The 11,664-nt window shown below is 38.5% G+C and overlaps 1 long non-coding RNA gene across 1 annotated transcript; it reads right to left on the minus strand.

Annotated features, from left to right (window-relative positions):
* Window positions 1–692: 692 nt before the first annotated feature.
* On the minus strand, window positions 693–10,519 carry LOC128818987 (uncharacterized). The gene is made up of 3 exons (XR_008440619.1): window positions 10,446–10,519; window positions 8,425–8,579; window positions 693–876 (listed from the first exon to the last, which is right to left on the minus strand). It is a non-coding gene; the product is annotated as an uncharacterized LOC128818987 (long non-coding RNA).
* Window positions 10,520–11,664: the final 1,145 nt, after the last annotated feature.

Genomic DNA, 11,664 nt, shown 5'->3' on the forward strand with positions numbered 1-11,664 from the left:
AAAAAGCATTGAGCCTTCCTAAAGGTCCTGAGGAGACTGTCATTTATGTGTCATTTGGAAGACTGTCCAAGACTAGAGTGGTTTAAGTGAAGCAGCAGAGTTAAGTCTCCTAGATAGGTTAGCTGTATTTTATATTTTTCTATTTCTAGAGAGCTTAAATAAATTTTAAAAATATGTTTATCAGGCTATGAGAGGGTAAATTCTTAACCCTCTGCATACAAATTTCACGTATAAAACTTATAACTAGTTCATCTGGAAAAATCTTAGTTAGAATTATATAAATGATGGGTTATTCTTTAGAAGTATTTAGTCTGCAGAAAAGTGTTTATCTATCCAAAAGTCACACCATACTAATCGGAATACACAACTTAAGGGCTTCAGAATTCAAATGAATCCCCAAAGATATTCTGGTTAAGAGGTAAAATACATCCAAGTTAACTCCCCAACTCGTTTTCTTCTGCAGTCTGTGAATGGAGAGACAATCAGTGAGCAAAATGAGAAGCTCCTATCAATGTGAATGTACAGCCCCAAAGCTGTACTCAGCTGTGATAACATCTGCCAGGACCTGTAGGAGCCGTAACCTGGGAGGACAGAAGAGTGTTATGAAAAACCGCACTCCAGAAATCTGTGCAATGCTCAAGCACTCCTTTATTAAAATGGGAGCAGCGGACATAAGCTTCTAATATTGATGCGTTAAAGTTTTCTTGCTAGCAGATCAGTGCCAAGTTATGTGTATCTATCTCCGGGGCAAAGAAGATTAAAAGCCATCTGGACTTAATCCTGGGCAATCTGCTCTAGGTGACCCTTCTTGAACAGGTAGCTTAGACAAGATGACTATCAGAGACCACTTCCAGCCTCAATCTCCCAGTCGTGAAACTAAAAGGAAAAAAAAAAAAAAAATCCATTAACACCTACTCAACTATCTCACCGAGAAGTTAACAGGAAAGGAGTATTAGCTTTTTTTTTTTTTTTTTTTTTGAAGGTGATGCTGCAGTGTTTCTGGAACTCCCTTCACTTTCAGCAGTTAGTAAGGAATGTGAGAAAGCTTTCCTTTACAGGATTTTTGCAAACCTTTCGCATTATCTAAATGCAGTTTTGTTAAGTGAATTATTTATTAACTTGATACTCTCATTGATTCACATAGGGAACTCCCACAAAACCAATCAATTGGGCTTCTGAATGCAAATCAATAGCAAGCATTTAAAGGGATATTGTTCCTTTGATGCACATAGGAAATTCCCATGAAACAATGTAGGAAGGATACAAAGGCTTATCTTGCTAAAAATGATGCGAGATAAAGACAACTTTTTACTACATCTGTTTTGGTGCTACTTTTAGGCTTTGTTTTTAACTCGATTTACATTATGGATAACTGAAAGTTAGCCTGCACTCTGTTTCAGCTTTCTCACAAAATATAATTTTTCTCCGACTGGCATTACCAAGTTTTTCTACAGTTTATTTGAATGTACATTTATTCTGGAATCACCCCTCATTTCATAAAAAAGAGTATCTGTTAGGGGATTTAAACATAATCTCTATTCTGAAATAAAACATCCGTACAAGACACTGTTTTGCAAAATAGTTTGTCCCATAATAGCTGTGTCAATTAGTTTCACCATTTGGATATGTTTTGAGCTTAGCTGGGCAGAATTTTAAATTTGCATAAACAGAAAGCCAGGCTTTATTGTTTTATTAAGGTTTACAAGCCAATCACTTCCTGGTTCTTAGTAAATTTACAGCCCAATATTCAACGGACTGTAAATTGCTAAATAGCCTTATGTTAGCCAGGTACTGGTTTGAGCTGTTTTATTGTTTGTAAGGCAGAGTCATTTTGTTCTGGAGCAGATTTTTTCCTCAAACGAAATGCATTAAAAGCTATTGGAACGGAGAATTAAAATAATCCTTGTATCTGTCAATAAGCCTGTGCAAAAGTTGATGCTTTATGGAAGTAAATTGTGTTAGAAATGCTGCTGTCATACGTTACAATGAAATAGTACAGTAGAAACTTAAAAAGCATCCAAATTTTCCAGAGTACTTTGACTCAAGAGATGTCAAATTACTTTGCACTTTTTCTTGATACCAGCAGAATGCTGGTCAATCATGGCTATAATCATCACGTGACCACAAAATTCTCTGTCGTGATAAAATATTTCAAATAACAAAGGACAGACAGCTGCTAATCACCATGGCAGAAGGTTTTAGACAAAGGGTACTTCTTTCAAAATTATTTGAACTATGGCACTTAAAGGGGTGCCCATTTTCTTTGTCACTTTATCCTTGACTTGACAAGCATTTCACATCCTGCCCGGAATCTGTATGGAGCCCAGCAATAGCTAGATCGAAAACATTAAATGAAAATCCACTTAATTTAATGCAGTAAGAGTGGCTTTGGGCGGAGGCTTTGCATCCAGCAATTTATTCTCTCCCCGCGTGTAAGACTTTGCTGTTTAGAACAAGAACCTCTTGGGTATCTCCTCATTTTCCACCACTGTTGTTAATGAGTGAACTGCCATCCTCACACAGACATCGGCATCAGTAAATATTATCACAGATCATCTTTTTCAATAAATATATCCGTTCCACTGTCCCCACCAAAAAAGGGGTGCAACATTGAGGAGGGCCAAAAAGATGATGAAATGGTTGGAACACTTCCTATGAGGAAAGGCTAAGAGAGTTGGGATTGTTCAGGCAGGAGAAGAAAAGGCTCCAGGGAAACTTTATTGTGGTCTTTCAGTACCTAAAGGAGGCCTATAGAAAAGAATGGGAAAAAACTTTTTATCACAGCCTGTTTAAACTTTTTATCACAGTCTGTTGTGACAGGTCAAGCTTGGGGATGATGTTTTTAAACTGAAAGATTTAGATTAGAAATAAGGAAGTTTTTTGTTGTTGTTGTTGTTGTTTTTGTGGGTTTTTTGTTGGTTTTTTTTTTTGGTTTTTTTTTTTTTTTTTTTTTTTTTACAATGAAGGCAGTGAAAAACTGGGACAAGTTGCCCAGAGAAAGTGGTGGATGCCCCATCTCTGGAAACACAGGAAGCCAGGCTGGATGGGGCACCGAGCACCCTGATCCAATTGAAGATGTCACTGCTTATTGCAGGGGGATTGGACTACATGACCTTGAAAGCCCCTTCCAACCCAAAGCCAAAATATGATCTTGGCCGATGAAAATGCAGACACACACAGAGAACTTGCTTAAGACAGCATTCATATTCTTCTGGGATCACCAGTGAATTAGCCCTCTCTTTAGACTGGCACAACCCACAACCCCTTGTTCCTTCCTCTGTGGCACAGAACAGCTTGCTGTCTAAGGCCATCAGGACAATTTTGCTGAACTTTGGCTAGTGAAGAAACTTATTTATCACGCTGACCTTCCTTGTTGCCTTATGCTTATGCTATGTACTATTGATCCTAAACTTTCTAAAGGATTCTCAGAAATTACTTTTGCCCACACAGAGAAAGTGTCAGTGGGCAGATTTTCTCTGTACTCTTTTGGAATAAACAGTGTACTTATAATCAACAACAGTTCGCAGAACCCAAACTGCAAGACTGACTCTTACCTTTTTCTGTCAGTATAAATATTTTCTGGGGATATCAACCATATCTCTTTGTTTTAATGGCATGTTTCAACATTGTGGTAGAGATGAAAGTAGTCCTCTTTGTCAACTGGAAGTTACTTTGTTTAGAAAGATCCGTATTTGATTTTGTTTTACAAAGAAAAGCCACTATTTCATGGCACTGAGTCCTCATTTTAAGGGATGTTCTGTTTCACAGATTATTGACCTGTTAGAAATTTCTATCTGATAGTGAAGAAGGCAGAGACCCAATGTGGGAAGATGGAAACACATTGGAGATTTCCTGTTTGTAGCATGAGCCTCTGTACCACGACTTTCAGATTACAAACTGAAGAAGGTATTAAGGGAAAAAAGAGCTTCTTCGGAAGTGAACAAAAGTGATGTGAATTTCTCTTACTAAGATTCTCCACATGTTTGTGCATACCACATTATGGCATTACATCCCAGAAACTGATTAGAAGCAAGGAAAAAGGTATACAACTTTTCACAAGCAAGTATATCCATAAAAAGAAGGAGAATGAAGAAAACTTGAGTCCTGTTTCTGGATTCTGCAAGCAGGAGCACTGACAGAAATTTTCTAATAGGATGATTTCCCATCAAAACATTCTGGACAGACTAAGGATGACAGGCTTACTGGTTCTTCTGGCTTTACATTATCTTGCCAGGTGGGCAACTGGAGGCTGCATTTCATGTATTAAAATTATGAGGCATGACAGGTGTGTAAATGGTTGCATTTCTAGCAGTTGATGCATTACAGAATGCAACAATAGACAAAGTTATTCCAGAGTGTGCTTTTCCCCAGCTCACATTGAAAACCTTTGCCGAAGTCCAGCTTTTCCTTTTTCTTAGTCACATGCATCAGCATATGCTTCTCTCTTTTGAGTCTTCCCAAAAGAAAAGTTTCATTGACTGCAACAATTGGAAATTACACCAGAAATTTCATGTTGTGAAAGGAAACATTTCCAATCCTACTAAATTCCATTGTCTTTGTGACTTCCTGGGCTTTTATCCCTCTATCTAAGGGAGTCCCAAAGGTTCAGGGGGAGACAAAGGCAAGGTGCTCATGGTCAAGCACTGCCATTGTGCTAACAACTCTAAGGTAACAAATGAATGCCTTAACTCATGGTTTCCTTGGGAGGGTTGGCTGTATAGGTGGCTCCTTTTCCAAGGAAGCCTCAATCAAGTTAAATCAACATATTCTTAAAATTAACATACCATCTATTAATTAGATGTTCATTAACATCTAGGGAAACACGAGGTATTCTTATATTATTCCTACACTTCAGTAGATGATTCTGCCTTTTGTAGTAAAAAAGCCGGACTCCTGCAGTGTGAATGAGAGAGGGGTGCACTCATGATCTAGGCACACCCATGTACCCATGCCCCCTTTGATTTCCAAGATGTTATTTTCATATCTCTGTATACAAATGTATCTGTAAATAGGTATTACAAACACGTAAAGGTTGTGGTGAAAGCTGTCATACTGTTTTTATAAGAGTATATTATGAAAGTAATTGGTTTTTTTCACATCCCAACGAAGAAAAAATATACATACCTATATGGGTCAACAACTTAGCACAATTCATCTGCTTTCTACCACTCCTTTGTTATTTGTTTCAATGAAAGATAAATTATGAGATCCTTGTATGTATTTTGGAAAAAAAAAGAATATAAATATTTGACACAAAAATTATACCTACAATGATACTGCGTGGTAACTGGAGATTTTGATTTTGAAATTCTCTAGTTATTTCATACTGCAAGATATTTCTGCCAAATGTGCATCCCGACTGTGGCAGTAATTCTAAAAATTTTAGTAGTTTGTTGATGAGAAATAGTCTATTTGTAGCCTAATTTTGTATTCCTGCTGATGACAGTAGATATATTCTCCAAAATACACTGATAAATATTACAGCATTTTTTGTTTCATCAGAATGTAAGTGCAAATGAAACGTGGATAGTTTAGAGAGAAATGTAATTATCCCTAAAGAAGGCTGATTTCTGTTTTAGCACTTTTCTGAGATTTCAGCTTGTTGTAAGACTCTGCAAGATCAGGGTCTTTGCCCTGCTTCTCCCTTTTCTTTTACGGTGTGACTGCCTTATACAAAGTGATATTCGTATGCCAGAAGGTAGTATGTGTATGTAGCAGTTACCCAGACCTGACAAGTACTGTAGAGTATTTCTTCTGAAAATTGCCCAAGGTGGGGTTATTTCTCCTGCTTTGACAAATTCTAGGCGCACTATCCGCATTACGCTGTCACATCTACCTTAGGTTCATCAGCATCTTATTGCCGATGCTGTTGTTTTCAACTCTAAATACATTATGAAGATTGCAAAGAAGCACACAAACAAACCTATCTTAGCAATCATTTTAAAAACAAAGCCTTAAATAATGACACTGTGCAATAGCCTTGAGTGAGTTTGTTGGTTTTTTTTGGTTTGTTTTTGTTTTTTTTTGTTTTTTTTTTTGTTTTTTTTTTTTTTTCGGGTTGGTTCGTTTCTGGTTTTTTTTTTTTTTTTTTCCCTTTTTTTTTCTTTTTAATAGCTGTGTTCTAATTCTTCAGAGAACAGAAAGGGGAGCTTTGAAAAGGTGCTAATAGACTATGAATTTGCAGCAGAGTGTAGTTCACAGCTAACTAAGCACACTCCCTTTTCTCCCTTTGGAGAAAAAATGAGGGCAGCACAGAAGTGAATTAAAAATCATGCTGACAGTCCCAGCAACAACCAGGGCAGTAGCAGCTTATAAGATCAGCCTCGTTTGGCAGGGTGCCCGTCACACCATGACCTAAGAGGGCCAGGGCAGGAGGATATCTCATGCCTTGTAAAAAGAGGATGGCGTGGGGTGCCAGGGAGAGGGATGGGAGCATAACAAACATCTTTTAAGCCTGTGTTGAATTAACTTGTTTTACAGAACACTGACAGCAAACTTCTATGTCTTTTCACTTTGCTTGGAGAGTTCTTTAATTTATTTTATACTGTAGACAAATATTCTCTCTGGATCAGCTGTCCTACTGGGAGAGATTACTATCGCAATGCCCCTCCTCCTGCCTGGGGGTATTGTCCCCTCAAATCACCCAGAGATGCTCATGTGCCTTCTCCAAACAGCCGTGGTTCCATGACAGTCTAATCCGATGTAAGCTGCGGCTGCCACAGTCCCTCCTTCCCCAGCTGCTGCCCTTTCCTGTGCCAACAGGGATGCTTGTCTGGTCTCACACTGAATTGGTTCAGAGAAGACAGAACTAACTTCAAAAAAATCTTAACACTGCCGTGTTAGTTCAGCTCCCCGTGGAGTCAGACAAGCACCAGCGCTGGTGCAATACATGGGATGGGGATATGGATGATTCAAAGCCAGGCAGCCACTGCTCCGGTTTGGATCAGCTTACACCATCTTGGAACCGCACTCCAGGAGGAGCCACCCCAAAGCCTGCTATTTAAACTGCTTGTGATGATCTAGTTCTTTCAGCCTGGCCTAAGTGTGTGAGTGGTCCTAAAAAGAGCTTCCTCATCACATCAAAAAGGGTGGGCAGCCTCCCCTTACTATCAGCAGCCCTTTCCTCAGACACACCTGCACACAGGGTTTTGTGTGATCCCTGAAGCCCACAGGGAGTTCCTGCATTCCTGTGGCAGGACAGGCACTGATGGGCAGTCCTCTGTGTTAAATCAGGAGAAGCTCATGTCAGGGTGAAAGCCAGCCTCCTAAGAGCCCTCCAGCCAGGGCATTCTGGGCAGCTGCAATGAACCACCAGGATCCACGCCTAATGTTACAGATTATTTGAATGTACACATGCCAAGGAAAGATGGTAGAGACATACCAAAGTCTCTCTGGATTTTAATTGATATAATTTTTTTTTTTCTCCCTTTCTGAAGTTTACAATTTTTAAAATCAGATCCTGAGTAATAAGGCAGTAAGCAAAGTGGTTTCAAACTCCTGACTTTTTGCACACATAATTGCATCTGATGTGTGCATGCTGGAGAGGAACATGCAATAGCAAACAACAAACACATACTTAAGACAGTTTTACTATCTCCAAAGGTCACCTGTTTATTTACAGTAGTAGCTGTAGAACAGTTTAGAGCCAAAACTCTGGAGGGCAAAATCTAGGATACAAAAATTAGCCACTAGAGAGGGAGAATATCCCACAAGATATATTGTGCCTTTACTTGAAAGGTGAGTTTAATTGCCATCTCTTTCATGGTCTTCCCCCACCACCTTAGTTTGATGAATATTCAGTTCTGCTGTACCCACATACATCTGTGAAGAGTACATTGTCTAAAGTGTCGGTGATAGACAATAGGAAATGAAGATGCTCAGACAGCAGAGCGATGAGGACTATACAAAGTCATCAAGAGAGAAAAAGCCCCTAACTTCCAGAAATGAGAGAGGATGGACTGGGAGAAGACCATGAGCTTCTGAGGAAACAAAGGGAGGAATCAGTTAAGTTAGAAGAAAACCCTGAATCCACCTTTTAGATACCAGACCTGGTACTGGGAAGCATGTCTATACCTACAACTTCCCAGCCTGTGACATTTTACTTACAGCAGGGCATCTGAATGGGTGAGTGATGTAGCTTGGGAAAGGAGCAGGAGTAACATTGCTCAGATTTCAAATTGCACGATGTAGGAAAATATCTTAATAGTCTGAAACTACTGCAACATTTTCTGGGGGTGGGGGGGGATGGGGAGGGAAGTGAATAGAAAACATACAGGAAAGGGAAAGAAGGTAAGTTCAGTAACGCAAAAAATTCTAACCTATATGGTTGCAGGACGGTGGGTGTACTGGTCTGAAGACACTAGAACTCAAATTTACTTACTTTTAAAGTAGGTAAAACTGTTCAGCTTATTGTCGAACACTCACCTGTTTATTGCCAATTGCTTGATTGTCAGATGCTAATTTGCACCCTAATGTCTTTGGGTTGAGATCACTGCTCTGTTCCGGAGGTAATCCTGTGGCCAGCAGAGAACTATCCCTTAGGTGCAGTTCATTTGTAACACAATGGAGACTTGCACGCTCTGTATTGAGAAAAGCACTCCAAATTGTAGCAACACTCAGCCAAGAATGTTATCTGTGCCCTCCCCCACACCCTTCCCCTCGAAAAAAAACTCCAAGGATCCAGTTCTACTTTTTCACTGATTCTCAGGAGAAATATAAAGATCTTCTCTGCCAGTTGCAGATGTGTTCTATTTTGTTCCTACATCAGATTATGAATCACTCTAAACAATAAGGAAAGGCTATTCATCCCAAATGGGGCAGATCCTCACACACTATGTGATGATAAAGCATTTCACCCATTTGCAATAAAAAAAAGAGAAAACACTACCCACAGAACTGCAACATCACATCATCTGCACTTTGCTGAATGTTCACAGAACAACACTGGAAGTCATTGAAGTGTCAGATAGTGATTTCATCATGTGTCAGGCCTCCCACTAATAAATGATTCATCTTTCTCAGTACTGACACCTCAAAGAAAGAAGAAAGAAATTAATAAACTTTAAAGTGAGAAGTACTCTACTGATATTATACTTCCCAAGTAAACAGAAGCTTATGCACATACAAAGAATGTGTGCATCAATAGAATTTAACCTTCCATTTATCTGAAGTATACTTTTAAGTTTTAAATGTGAATCTCTTACAGAATAAAAAAAGATATAATGGAATTCTATGTGTATTATACCACCACAATACAAATTGAACAAAAATTATTCAATTTATAAATATGAGATTTCACAGAGAGCACACTAACCAGAGCTGTGTACTGATACAGGATTTGGGAAGAAATCTTTTCTAGTTTACATATAAGTGATTAATAGTACACTGGTGACAATAAAACAGCACCACAATCTTAATTCTTTTACAGTTGTAAAAGAAATCAAATTCCTCTTGAAGGTCATGAGGAACTTACTTTTGACTCAAATGAAAATGGGACTGGGAAGAAAATTTGTCATTTAAATAGGAATTTGCATATTAATTATTTGATGCTTCATAAAACCAGAAGATCTTCCATTGATGATAGTAGCTCTTCTGGATGAGCAGGACTAACTAGAAAGCCAAACATACATCTCCCAGAAGACATGAACTTAAATACAAACCCAAACTGGGCAATGTACTTAACAAGATACTACCATTGTTGCTTGGCTTGCTACAACACTGAAGTTTGGAAAGTCACACACTGAGTTTCCAGACTTTTTTTGTTTTCTATTTTAACAAAATGCAATAGATACACAGAACACTCGAATTTCCACATTCTTTGTAAAAAATAAATAGTTAGGGGAAGAAAGCGATTCTAAAAGGTTCATAGCTGGAAGAAAAAAAAAGCTGTAACATGAATATAAACCTTATAAAGCATTAAAGAATCCACATGGGAGAGAGACCTAACAAATGACCCCTCTGTAGGAAAAAAGAGACAATTGTAATTGACCATGAAACTATGAGGCACCAACCTACAGAAAACCAGGCTTTGCTGGTTCTGCCACTAATAGAGCTCCTTTGACTGTAGGAGATTTTTTTCCCTCGTCAAAGCAGCATCTATTATAAACAAAACACTTCAATCAGTAGACTCAAAGCTGGATAGCATACAGATACAGAATTTATCCCACTTGAATCCTCTCTCCTGGAGCGGGGAAAAGAATTAGACGAAGATGATAAAATTTGGACTTGGACTTGGAGACCCATTCTCAGCAGAAATAATTAGTCTGGTAGGAAAACTGCTGGGGACAGAAAAAAGCCACAGACCTCTAAGGTCTCACATCCTACCTAAGCAACTACTTATTTATTTGTCTCACTCTGAATATGTATACCAGAGTTAGCAATATGATGAATAGAGTTCTTAAAAGCAGTAATACAGAAAAGTAAATTAGTCTTTGCTGTTACCCCACCTCTGTTCTGGTAGAATTAATCTGGGCATTCAGGGTAAAGATGATGTCCAGTTTCTCCATCAGTTTGATTTAGCATGACCCCTTCACTGTCAGCAGAGAAATGTAAAAGATGGCAATGAACATTTGTATGTAAGAAAATTTACATGGCTGTGGGGCAGGATGCCTGGATGATCAAAAAGCAAAGAAAATACTAAATACTTAAAACACTTCACCATGAAATCATTTTCTTCCCTTTCTCCCACCCTCCCCCCCATGTTAAATCAGGTAGAAAAGTGTGATAATATTAAGGCTTAATCCAATTTAAATAAATTATTTTCTTGTAAATGTTAAAACAATCATTACATGCATCATTTACCCCCTCTTCTGCCCATAGTCTTAAATTATGCTCCATTATATCCAGATGGAAAAAATATGCAGAAAATGTTTCTTAAATATTGGAAATTTTGTTGTTGATTATACTCAGAGGTAAAAGTCATTAAGGAGTTCTAGCAAAAAAAAAAAAAATCTTAAAAAGCATGATGAGATTTTGTGTAGCAAACTTAATTAAGAAATTTCTTTGCTAGGTAACCAACAATATTTTATTACAAGCTTAAGGTATAAGATCATTATAGTTCTCTGTCGTGCTTGGCAGCAAAGAAAGAACACATGCAAAGAACAATCTTGTTCCTACAATTAATTACAAATGTACAAATGAGTGATATATCAGGCCCTGTCTACACTGCACAGTTGTGCATTTATAACCATTTCACCATACACAGTTATTAAATTCATGCTTTGCATCTACAGTAGCTAGATACCACATCAGAGCCATGGGTAATTATGTTTATTCATGCACAGCTACCACCAGCCAGAATAGTATGTATGTGTCAGTCCGTTTTAGCAAAATCTACATCAAATAACCAGTAGTGCAGGTCTCTTCAGCTAGCTTTTTTTCCTTTTGAAGCAGGCAGACTAGAAGCAAGATAGGAGAAGGCAAATCAGAGAAGAATAGGTGGCAAAGAGCAGGTGGTGACATCCAGCAGGCTTCAGCCATGGCCATTCTGGGTCAGTTGATATGGTGACAATCAGCCAACTCAGAATTCCTTAGTAACCCATCCTGTTTATCTCACAAATCCTTACTGTCCCAAAAAGGGTCTGCCACAGAAGAGGTGAGAAATTCTCTCCTCACCGGCAACATAAATGGCTGAGGAGGAAACAGCAGGGCACTGGGAAGCACCTG

The sequence above is a fragment of the Vidua macroura genome, chromosome 1 (genome assembly GCF_024509145.1).
Source record: "Vidua macroura isolate BioBank_ID:100142 chromosome 1, ASM2450914v1, whole genome shotgun sequence".
Lineage (NCBI taxonomy): Eukaryota > Metazoa > Chordata > Aves > Passeriformes > Viduidae > Vidua > Vidua macroura.